At 36.2% G+C, this 11,259-nt stretch overlaps 1 pseudogene; it reads left to right on the top strand.

The window, feature by feature from the left end:
- Positions 1–208: 208 nt before the first annotated feature.
- On the top strand, positions 209–995 carry LOC122894045 (annotated as a pseudogene).
- Positions 996–11,259: the final 10,264 nt, after the last annotated feature.

The following is an 11,259-nucleotide window of genomic DNA, read 5'->3' as shown; positions in this document are numbered from 1 at the left end:
AATTCAGTGCAATTCTAGTCAAAATCCAAATGAAATCAAATGTGGTTTTGTGTGTAACTTGTTACACTATATCTATAATTTATATGTAAGAGCCATAAATATACTCATGAAGAAGAACAAGGTGGGGAGATTTGCTCTACAGATTTTATTTTTAAAATCTTATTAAAAAGCTATCATAATTAAGCCTTTTGGTTCCCTGAGAAGTGTCATGGCAGTTGACAAGAACACATGCCTTACAATAGGTGGCAAGAGGAAAGTGGTTAATTCGTTTTCTAAGAACGATTTGTATGATGTGAAAGCACCAGCTATGTTCAGTATAAAAAATATTGGAAAAACACTAGTCATAAGAACTCAAGGAACCAAAATCACATCTAATGGCCATGAGAACACAAAAATATAATGTTTTTTTGAGGTGAACCTTCCAGATCCTGCAGAATGATGAAATTGCATTTCGAAAATTCAAGCTATTACTGAGGATGTTCAGGGCAAAAACTGCCTAATTCCATGGCATGGGTCTTATTCGTGACAAAATATGTTCCATGGTCAAAAAAATGGCAGGCCCTGATTTAAGCTTATATTGATGTCAAGAATACTGTTGGTTATTTGTTTTATCTATTTTGTGTTGGTTTTACTAAGAAACACAACAGTCAGATTTTAAAGACCTCTTATGCTTAGCAACAACCGGTCCACCAAATTTGGAAAAAAGATGGAAACCATGACCCAAAAAGTACAGACAAATGACTTGAAAGAAATAGTCAATAAGTTGATTTCAGACATCATTGGAAAAAGACATAGAAAAGACTTGCCAATCTATTTATCCACTCCATGATGTCTTTGTTAGAAAAGTAAAAATGCTGAAGAAGCCCAAGTTTGAGTTGGAAAAGCTCATGGAGCTTCATGGTGAAGGTAGTTTTGGAAAAGCTACTGGAGATGAGACTGGTGCTAAAGTTGAATAAGCTTATGGATATGAGCCACTAGTCCAAGAATCTGTTTAAAATTCAGACATTTAATGGTAACAAATAAAAGATCTTACTTGTGATATCTAAAAAAAGAGAAAAAAAGGGTATAATAATTAAGGCAGTGTGGTGCTGGTTCAGGGATAGAAAAAATAACAATAGACTAGAACAGGATACCTAAACAGAACCACACCTATATGGAAACTTGATTTGTGACAGGCTTTTTTCATGGATAAGTGAAAGAAAAAATGGACTTAAAAAAAAGTGTTAATACAATTTAAAAACATGACATTAAATCCCTACACTCTGCCAAGCACTAGAATAAATTCCAAATAGATCAGTAGTTAGAATGAGAAGGACAAATGATAAAACGTCTTGAAAACTGTATAGAAAAATATTTTCTGGCTTTGGTGTCCAAAAGGATTTTGTTCTTTCTTTCCCTTTTTTAAAGATTTATTTATTTATTTGACACAGAGGGAGGGACTGAGCAGGGAGAGCGGCAGGCAGAGGTAGAAGCAGACTCCCCACTGAGCAGGGAGCCCAATGCGTGGCTGGATCCCAGGCCCCTGGGATCATGACATGAGCCAAAGGCAGACGCCTAATTGAGCCACCCAGGCGCCCCCCAAAAAGATTTCTTAAAGAAGATCCAAAAATGTGTAAATCAGAAAGCAAAGGTGATAGCTGAAACAATCTTGAAAAAGAAGTCCAGATTTGGAGGACTTACAATTCCCAATTTCAAACCTTACTGCAAAACTATAGTAATCAAGACACGGTGGTAATGGCATGAGGGTAGACCTATAGAACAATGGAGTAAAATGGAGAATCCAGATATAAACCCTTTCATTTAGAGTCAATTGATTTTCCACAAGGGTGCCAAGCTAATTCAATGGCGAAGAAATGTTTTCCATAAATGGTGCTGGGATAACTGAATATCCACATGTGAAAGACCCCTACCTGAACCCTACACAAAAATTAACTAAAAATGGATCATAGACTTAAATGTAAAAAAGCTGTAACCACTAGAAGAACACACAGTAGTAAATCTTCGTGAGCTTGGGTTAGGCAATGATCTCTGACATACAACCCCAAAAAGACAAGTGGAAAAAATTTTTTTTGAAAAGTTGGACTTCATCAAAATTAAAAACTTTTTTTTTTTTAATTTTTATTTGAGAGAGAGACAGAGTGGGAGAGCATGAGAGGAGAGGTCAGAGGGAGAAGCAGTCTCCCCAAGGAGCTGGGAGCCTGATGTGGGACTCGACCACAGGACTCTGGGATCATGACCTGAACTGAAGGCAATCGCTTAACCAACTGAGCCACCCAGGTGCCCCAAAATTAAAAACTTTTGAGGGGGAAACTATACTATCAAGAAAATGAAAGATATCTCATACAATGGGAGAAGATATTGATTGAGGATTGTAAAGAAAGCCCTCCAACAGAGCAAAAGATGCAAATGCTGGCAGTCAAGAAAGCAAGCCCTGTTAATATTGGAGGATGAAGGCAAATGGATAGGGCACCAACAGTAACTGCTACACAGTCCCAGACTCTCTTCAGTAGAATTAGGCAGGCCCCAGTCTTAGCTTGAGTTTTCCCCAAAAGTATACATAACCTAAGGCAAAAGATTCATGTGCTATTACTTTATTAGGGCAAGCAGTTCCAAGAAACAGGGTTTGGAAAGGAGAAATGAAGTGGAGAAGGAGAGAGAACCAATATGAAATTGCACTGTGGCCTTGGGGCCATTATTAAATGTCAACAATTGCTTGATCTCTTGGAATAGTCCTTAAGAAGCCTTAAAAAGAAACCCAGACTTTTGTACTTGAAGATCCAAAAAAGCACCTGAATACAATTTTTAAAAGACTGACTGGTTTTCCTCCAGAAGTAGTTAGTTGATATATCTGTAAATTAAGACTCTCTTCGACCTCATTCATACTGCAGGTTCCCTTTAATCAACATCCAATACATAATTGGTGGTAATGGATAGCTGGGATAATTGAAATCCATGGAATAATAGCTACCATTTAGTAAGTACAAGGCAGTTTTATATAATGTCTAATCCTCACAAAGTAGCTTTTGTTATTCTGATTTTATTAATGCCCAAGCTGAGATTCAGCTAACTTAAGGAACTCAGCCAATGTCACAAAGCTAGTAAGTAGCAGATCAGGTTTTGGAACCAGGTCTTCTTCTTCTTCTTCTTCTTCTTCTTCTTTTTTTTTTTTTTTTTTAACTCCTGAAACAATATTCTTTCTATTATACCAGGAAGCCTTTTAGAAGAAAGGATTAAGATTCCTAAATCTCCTCTTAGCCAATAATCTTTAGACCTGTTATTTATTTTTTAAATAGGTCATACAAACACATGGTTTAAAATTCAAGAAATACAAGAGGATAATCAGTTAAAACTCTCCTTTTCGCCCTGTCCACGAGTCACCCAGTTCTTTTCAGGGGCAACTAATGTTACCAGTTTCCTTTGTATCTTCTCCAAAATATTTATGCATAAATATAATTTCCCCCTTTTAACAGAAAGGAGTTATTCTACACAATGTATGCTGTTTTTAGACATCTGAATATTTTTTAAAAATGGCCATAAGATTTTAGGCATTATGTGTATAAGAATATGTAGAAAGCACTTTTCCAAGATGGAAATTTCTGATGAAATCTATTCAAATTATAATTCATTATTATTTGGCAAGTCTGTTACCTCTGCTCAATATGGCTTTTGTTTACCATATCTTTTTCAGTAAAGAGCCAGATAATAAATATTTCAGGCTCTCTGTCATAGTCATGACAGAGACTATTTATTTAATATCAGATGTTCCAAATGTTATGTTGTTAAATATTTGCATTTTGTTCTCTTTTTTCAGAGTTTTGAAGTTTGTTTTGGCACACAGGTTATTAGGTTAGTTATGAATCAACTTGATATTTTCTTTTTTCTAAATTTTTTAAAGGATTTTATTTATTTGAAAGAGTGAACACAAGCAAGGGGAGGGACTGAGGAGAGGGATGTCAGACTCTCCACTGAGCCTGGAGCCCACCTGGATCCCAGAACCCTGAAATCATGACCTGAGCCAAAATCAAGAGCTGGGCAGTCAACTGACTGAGCCACCCAGGGGCCACTCAACTTGATATTTTCAGTTTTATTAGAGTGTACCTAGACTAGCCTTTATTCACGGGCAAGTTTAGCTTTAATATTAAACCTTTATCCCTCTGGGATTTCTGTTGATTGCCCTGTTGCTCAGTGGCAACCTCTGGCTGGGTGGAATTTGAACATTTCCTGGCCCTTTCTGTGCTCTGACAATTGTGGAGCTTACAGCCTCTGGTAGTCTTCTGAAAACAGTTGTCTCATATCTTTTGTACAGGTTTCCAGTTGTTTACTGTTGGTGAACAAATTCTGTACCATTTACTTCTTTCAGTCTTCCAATTCCTATATATTGAGGTCTTCTTTGAAATTTAGAATAAACTATTAAAATTCTCTCCGTATAGCCTTACATTTAGGGTTAGCATTATTCCCCAGTCTTCATACTTTTATTCCATTGCAAATGATGCCTTTTAAAATTTTTATTTTCTACATGCTAATTGCTAGTACAAAAGAAAAAAAATACTGTGTATTGTTTTTTCTAAGCAGCAACTTTGTATACTGATTTTTCTTTCTGGTAATTAGAGTATTAATTATTTTTGAATTACCTAGAAATAATTTTCAAATAAGGAATAATGATAGGTGGGGTTTTTTTGCATTTGTTTACTTATTTAAGTAATCTCTGCACCCAACGTGGAGGTTGAACTCATGATCCTGAGATCCAGAGCTTCATGTTCTTCCAACTGAGCTAGCCAGCCACCCCTAGGCTGTTTCTTTCACTCCAGTCCTTATATATATATATATATATATTTTCTTGCCCTACTTCACTTTTTAAGAGGTCTAATTCACTATGGAATAGATGTTCCTGTCTATTTCTAGTTAGCTAGGATTTTTTTTAAAAAATTGATTTCCAGTGTAGTAAACATACTGGGCATGTATGCCCTTGAATTAGTATTTTTATATGCTTTGGGTAAATACCCAAAGTAGTGTGATTACTGGATTTTGAGATAGTCCTATTTTTAATTTTTTAAGGAATCTCCGTACTGTTTTCCAGAGTGGCTGTACCAGTTTATATTCTCACCAACAGTGCACAAGGGTTTCTTTTTCTCCATATCTTTGCCAATGCTTGTTGTTTCCTGAGTTTCTGATTTTAGCCATTCTGACAGGTGTGAGGTAATATCTGATTTCAGTTTTGATCTGCATTTTTCCTGAGGTTGAGTGATGTTGAACATCTTTTCAGTTGCCTGTTGGCCATCTGTATATCTTCTTTGGAAAAATGTCTATTTGTTTCTTCTACCCATTTTTTTAAAAAGATTTTCTTTATTTATTTGACAAAGAGAAATCACAAGTAGACGGAGAGGCAGGCAAAGAGAGAGAGAGGGAAGCAGGCTCCCTGCTGAGCAGAGAGCCTGATGCAGGACTCGATCCCAGGACCCTGAGATCATGACCTGAGCCGAAGGCAGCGGCTTAACCCACTGAGCCACCCAGGCGCCCCTCTTCTACCCATTTTTAATAGGATTTTTTTTTTCTGTATTGACTTGTACCAGTTCTTTATATATTTTGAATACTAACCCTTTATCAGATATGTCATTTGCAGATATCTTCTCCCATTTAGTAGGTTGCCTTTTAGTTTTGTTGGTTGTTTTCTTTGCTGTACAGAAGCTTTTTATTTTGATGGAGTTCCAGTGGTTTATTTTTGCTTTTATTTCCCTTACCTCAGGAGACATATCTAAAAAATTGTTACTACAGCTGATGTCAGAAAAATTACTGCCTGTGCTCTCTTCTAAGATGTTTATGCTTTCAGATCTCATATTTAGGTCTTTAGTCCATTTTGAGTTTATTTTTGTGTACGGTGTAAGAAAGTGATCCAGTTTTTTTCTTTTGCGTGTTACCGTCCAGATTTCCTAGCACCATTTGTTGAAGAGACTTTCCCATTGCATATCCTTGCCTACTTTCTTGAAGATTAATTGACCACATAAATATGGGCTTATTTCTGGGCTTTCTGTTTTGTTCTGTTGATCTTTGTGTCTGTTTTTTTGTACAGTGCCATCCTGTTTTAATTACTACATCTTTGTGATATAACTTGAAGTCTGGAATGTAATACCTTCAGTTTCATTTTTCTTTTTCAAGATTGTTTTGCTATTCAGGGTCTTATGTGGTTCCATACAAATTTTAGGACTTTTCTAGTTCTGTGAAAAATGTTGTTAGTGTTTTGACAGAGATTGCATTAAATATGTAGATTACTTTGGGTACTGTGGACATTTAACGGTATTTGTTCCATAAGCATGGAATATCTTTCCATTTCTTTGTGTCATCTTCAGTTTCTTTCATCAGTGTTTTATAGTTTTCATTTTGTAAAAGATTTTATTATTTGAGAAAGAGACCATGAGTAGGGGGGAGGGGCAGAGGGAGAAATAGTCTTCCCACTGACCAAGAAACCTGACTCAGGGCTTGATTCCAGGACCCTGGGATCATGACCTGAACCGAAGGCAGATACTTAACTATCTGAGCCACACAGGTGCCCCATTCTTTCTCTTAGTAATGTTATTTATTATATTGATTGAGTTGTAAATATTGAAGCACCCTTGCACCCTTTCTTACACCATAAACAATTAATCCTCCTTCATCATGGTGAATGATTTTTTAAATGTATTGTTGGATTCAATTTGCCAGTATTTTATTGAGGATTTTTGCATCTATGTACAATCAGCAATATTGGCCTATAGTTTTCCCTCTCTCTCTCTCTCTTTGTGTGTGTCTTTATCTGGTTTTGGTATCAGGGTAATGCTGGCCTCATACAATGAATTCGGAAGTTTTTCTTCCTCTTCCTTTTTTTGGAAAATTTAGAGAAGAGTAAGTATTAACTCTTCTTTAAATGTTTCATAGAGGGGCGCCTGAGTGGCTCAGTAGGTTAAAGCCTCTGCCTTCGGCTCAGGTCATGATCTCAGGGTCCTGGGATTGAGCCCTGCATTGGGCTCTCTGCTTAGCGGAGAGCCTGCTTCCCCCTCCTCTGCCTGCCTCTCTGCCTACTTGTTATCTCTGTCTGCCGAATAAATAAATAAAATCTTTTTAAAAATTTAAATGTTTGATAGAATTCACCTATATAGCTTGTTGTGAGTTTTTTGATGACTGATTTAATTTCATTGGTGGTAATCAGTCTGTTCAAATTTTCTGTTTCTTCCTGATTCTGTTTTGGGAGGTTTCTAGGAATTTATTCATTTTTTTTCTAGGTTGTCCAGCTTGTTGCCATATAATTTTTTGTAATATTCTAATTGTTTGTATTTCTCTAGTGTTGATTGTTATTTCTTCTCGTTCATTTCTGATTTTTTAAAAATTTTGTTTATTTGAGTGTTTTCTCTGTTCTTTTCTGCACATGAATGGGGGGAGGGGGAGGGAGAGGGACAAGCAGATTCCACACTGAGCCCAGAGCCCAAATGTGGGGCTCAATCCCATGACCCCAAGATCATGACCAAGAATAAGATGCTTAACTGACTGAGCTACCAAGGTGCCCCAGTTTCTCTCTTTTACTAGTGAGTCAGAGGTTTATCAATTTTGGTGATCTTTTCAAAGAACCAGCTCCTGGTTTCATTGATCTGTTATTTTTTATTTTCTATATCATTTATTTCTGCTCTAATCTTTTTTTTTTTAAAGAGCTTATTTATTTATTTGACAGAGAGAGAAAGAGCACAAGCAGGAGGAAAGGCAGGCAGAGGGAGAGGGAGAAGCAGGTTCCTCACTGAGCAAAGAGCTCAATGCAGGGCTCAGTCCCAGGACCCTAGGATCATGACCCGAGCTGAAAGCAGCCACCCAAGTGACTGAGCCACCCAGGTGCCCCTCTTCTAATCTTTATTGTTTCCTTCGTGGGTTTGGGTTTTGTTTGTTCTTCTTTTTCTATCTCCTTTAGTTGTAATTTTAGGTTGTTTATTTGAGATTTTTCTTGCTTCTTGAGGTAAGCCTATATTGCTATAAACTTCCCTTTTAGAATCATTTTTGCTGCATCCTAAAGATTTTGGACTATTGTGTTTTCATTTTCTTTTGTTTCCATGTAATTTTTTTTCTTCTTTGATTTCTTATTTGATCCATTCATTAGCTAGTAGCTTGTTATTTAACCTACATGTATATTTGTGTTCTTTCCAGATTTTTTTCTTATGGTTGGTTTCTAGTTTTATAGTATGGCCAGAAAAGATGCATCATATGACTTCAATTTTTAGAAATTTGTTGAGGCTTCTTTTGTGGCTTATTATGTGATCTCTTCTGGAGAATGTTCTCTGTGCACTTGAATGTGTATTCTGCTATTTTAGGATGGAATATTCTGAATATGTCTGTTAAATCTATCTGGTCTAATGTGTCATTCAAAGCCACTGTTTCCTTTATTCTCTGTTTGGATGATCTGTCCATTGATGTAAGTGGGGCTGTTAAAGTTCCCTACTATTATTGTATTGCTACCAGTTATTTCCTTTATAATTGTTATTAACAATTTTATATATTTGGGTACTCCCATGTTGGGTATATAAATCTTTACAATTGGTATATCCTCTTGTTGAATTGTTGTCTTTATTATTATATAATGTCCTTCTTCATCTTCTTACAGTATTTGTTTTAAAGTTCGTTTGTCTGATGTAAGTATTGCTACACTGGCTTTCTTCTTCTTTTTTTTTTTTTTTGGAGAAAAATATCCTTTTTTAAAAAAAGGTTTTATTTATTTATTTGACACAGAGAGAGCACAAGCTGGGGGAGTAGGAGAGGGAGAAGCAGGCTCCCCACTGATCAGGGAGTCTGACATGGGGTTTGACCCCAGAATCCTAGGATCATGACCTGAGCAGAAGGCAGATGCTTAACTGACTGAGCCACCCAGGTGCCCCTATAGTGGTTTTCTTTTGATACATTTATGTGATAAATGTACTTGACAAAAAGTCAACCTGCATGTGTCTTTAGGTCTGAGTCATGTTTTTTTTAATCCACTCCATCACTGTATATCTTTTGATTGGAACATTTAGTCCATTTATAGTCAAAGTAATTACTGGTATTTATTGTCATTTTGTTATTTACTGACATTGTTTTGTGTTTGTTTTTGTAGATATTCTCTGTTTCTTTCTTCCCTTGCTCTACCAATCCAGGACCACTTTCAAATTGTAACTTGAGGTATTGGGAATCTCACTTGGTATTTTAAGAAACATTTAGGAAATTTTAAGAATTTTTTTTTAAGAATTTAAGGTATTTAAGAAACTTTAAATGTTTAAGGATTTTTAGTTATTAGTCAGAGAGACCGTACAACTGCGTGTACCCTATTACTGAAATAGAAGGCATTGTTTACATTTCCTTCTAAGAGTTTTTTATTATTTGTGGTAAAATATACATAACATAGAATTTACTGTTTTCACAAAATGTACATAACATAAAATTTACCATTTTCATCATTGAGTGACTTTACATATGTTTACACTGTTGTGCGCAAACATCAGCATCATCCATCTCTAGAACTTTTTTCATTTTGCAGAATTGAAACTCTGTCCCTGTTAAAGACAAACTCCCCATTTCATTTCCCCCAGCCCCTAATGATTACCATTCTACTTTCTGTCCCCATGATTTTTTTGTACCTTAGATTACCTCATATGAGTGGAATCATACACTATGCACCTTTTGGGATTGGCTTTTTTATTTAGCATAATGTCTTCAGATTTCATCCATGTTGTAGCTTGTGTCCTTCTAAAACTTTTAAAGTGATTTTCTTTTCATAGTTAGATCCTTAATTCATCTAGAATTATTTTCTGTCTAGGTATGGAGTATATAGCTAAATTTATTACAATAAGGGTGTCCAGTTGTCCCAATACCATTGTTGATTATTCCATCCTTTTCACATTGATTTGTAATGTCACCGCTGTTATACATCAAATATCCATGTAAATATAAGCTTCTTTCTAAGCTATCTGTTTTCTCCAGTTGGTCTATTTTTCTATTCTTATACTGGGAAACAGTATTATTTACTACAACTTGAAAATAATTCTTTTTTTTTTTTTAAGATTTTATGTATTTATTTAACAGAGACACAGTAAGAGAGGGAACACAGCAGGAGGGAGAAGCAGGCTTCCCCCAAGTAGGGAGCCAAATGTGGGGCTCTATCCCAGGGTACTGGGATCATGACCTGATCCAAAGGCAGATGCTTAATGACCAAACCATGCAGATCCCCTTGAAAATAATTCTTAATATCTGGTAGGACAGATCCTTCACCCAGGAGGTCTGAGTTTTCCTAGCTTCAGCTCTGGTGCTTGGGAGCTAGCTTTCTAGGTGAGGGTTGAGAGAGGATGCAGGCCAAAAATTTAAGCCACCTGCCTTTTCACTTTGTTTGCATGGTCAGGTCCTGTTGGGTTCAGTTCTGATGTGTTGTTTCTACTTGTTTACCAGAAACGTCACAGGCTATAGCTATATGGATCAAAAAACACCCACTTCATGCACTTCCAAGACTGAGTCATCAGCTGTGGTTCACTGACCTCCATGGAGCCTAACAGCTGCCTCAAGAGTTGAAATATTTGACATATCCATTTAGTAAATTTTTATTGAATGCCTACTGTATGCTAGCATTATGGGTATAATAACAATCCAAACAGTCTCTGTTCTCATGACATTTATACTCTAGTTTATTGAAAGGAAAGTAATTACTTTTTGTCAAGTACAGTGCTTTACTAAAAAATGCTAAGGGCCTTCTACATAATTATTAATGAAGTTTTGTCCTTTATTGGTCTTTGTTCTCACATTTCAAAAGACATGGTAATTTGAAAAATGCTTGCTCTCTGGTGATGAAATTTTTGACAGAGGTCCATGTTTTAATATGTACAGCATTCACTGAATTAAAATTTATGGATATCTGTATAATTGAAGCCAAATTTATGGCAGGCAACAAAACCTGCAGGAGTGGAAAAGGCTGCCACCAAAACTTTACATTCTGAATGTACCCGCCACTCTGCGTCCTTCCTGAAAATACCTCACTCCAGAGAATGTACCTCTTTGCTTTCTCAGTCTGTAAAACAGAATAGTTAAAAAAGAAAAAAAAAAGTAAATTTTGCAAGCAGTATTATTAATACTAAACTTTTATGAAAACTAGTCAGACAAAAAAGTAACTGAAAATAGATCTTTTGGATAGTTGCATGCTGGCTTAGGGGGAAGGGACTGGTAGGAATTTCTTTGAATTCAGGCTTAAGTTTTCCCCCTTCATTGGGGCAACCTGGGCAGCTCAGTTGG

This window comes from Neovison vison, chromosome 13, assembly GCF_020171115.1.
Source record: "Neovison vison isolate M4711 chromosome 13, ASM_NN_V1, whole genome shotgun sequence".
NCBI lineage: Eukaryota > Metazoa > Chordata > Mammalia > Carnivora > Mustelidae > Neogale > Neogale vison.
This window is presented reverse-complemented; position numbering and strand designations above follow the sequence as displayed.